Raw genomic sequence first — 1810 nt, 5'->3', positions numbered from 1 at the left:
CCTTCACTCAAAAATGGTAAGAAACAAAGATATCTGCAAAGGGGGTAATTGTCCCAAGTTACAGAACTGTCCCAAGTCACTCGAATCTACCGGTAGTGTCATAGATGTAGCTTGTGATTTTGAAGGGAATTTTTTTGTCATTTTAGTGTTCTTGACGTTTGTCAACGAAGAACGTTTTAACGTTCAAAGTATAGATAACTATCGGAGCTCAGAGCTAATATGACTGTTTGCAAGCTGAATTTGTTACTATCATCGAAAATGAAATACAAATCAAGAGAGGGATATTCAGTATTTATCGCCAACGAAACTGCAGTAACCCATTTATTGTATTATAAATATGTACTATTTCGTTGATCAAAGGAATGTGCAAAAAAACAAGTTTTTTCTTATTTTTTCAATATGTGTATTGTAGCTCATTTCGAAGACTCACCCTATGTAGGAGGCTTTTGGTTATTTTCAATTAATTCTACCAATCACTTTAGTAGCCATACGGATTCATATGGAATCTTTAATGTCACTGCGTATAATTAACGAGTGAAAGTGATGTTTTTTCATTTCTTGAAATATTCACGTATTGCTGACAAAACTATACACCGTGAACAACATTTTTTCACAGTTTGGTTCAAAAGTGCAAGTCATAACAGCATGTGATTTTTCCAGTTGAAATTTATTAATCTCGAATCCCTTTGTTGATTCAGGCTGTTGGACTCATTTTTTTTATTTATTTCCATAAATTCTTGATGAGTTGGGGCAATAAGTGCTTGAATTTTGTCGGGTATTGTTCTCAGAGGATTTCCAACATTTTCATGTAATTTTTGAGGTCCTACAAAGTGCCAGTGGCGTAGTTTTCAGGATCTAATGGGGATAGGGGATATTTAGAGCTATTTCCTTATTTTTCTCTGTACCAAGCCGGTCGACCACTTCGGACAATCTCCTATAGATTCATTATTGGATATCGAAAATAACAAACTAAAAATAATTCCGCAGCGGTTTCCCTTTGAGGTCGAACACCCTAATCCGCCCCATACACTGGTGGTGTAACTTAAATTCGGATCGATACTACAGAAAGATGTAGTTAAAAATCAACACGGATAAAGCGGGTTCATCTTATGAACTCTGGAAGAGGCGGTCCCTTTATACTTTTCGGCGCTACGCTACTCTCAAGGCATGAAACCGCTAAGCCAGAAAAAGGACCCGATTTTTACATTATCGGGATTAGGATAGCCTAGAATGCAAGGATGCAGGTACTGGAACATCGATATTGACTCTGGAGATATGAACACTCCGTTGTCTTTAACAGCTTGGGATTTTTTCCGACCGTTATAAAATTAACAGCAGTGTGTCTGTTTTTTATTTCAATGCCTTGATTTATACATACAGGGTGAGTCTTTGACTCGTACAAATATCAACTTGACACGGATTATACGATTTCCACAAACTTAGTTTTGAAAACATGACACGTGTTTCGCTATCACGATAGCATCTTCAGTTGGGTGAGGATAACCTGCAGTTTACATCTGATTGACACAAAAGACCTTGAGGTCGCAGTGAAATGCAACTGCCTTAACAAAATAAAAATCTATATAAAAATTCAAAAATAATGTTTCACGTATACTTCATTCAATTTTATTTTAGCAGTCGGTTGGCCATGGAAATTTGACACATTTCACTCTGTATAGTACGAAAATGTCGGGTTGTTAAGCTTGTCAAAACATTTTTGGGTTTTAAATCAACGCTATGTTGCCCGTTCTACGTAAAAGTTTCTGTTATTACGTATTTTATCACAATGTCGAATCTCTTCGGAAAATAT

This window comes from Coccinella septempunctata, chromosome 3, assembly GCF_907165205.1.
Source record: "Coccinella septempunctata chromosome 3, icCocSept1.1, whole genome shotgun sequence".
Taxonomy (NCBI): domain Eukaryota; kingdom Metazoa; phylum Arthropoda; class Insecta; order Coleoptera; family Coccinellidae; genus Coccinella; species Coccinella septempunctata.
This window is presented reverse-complemented; position numbering follows the sequence as displayed.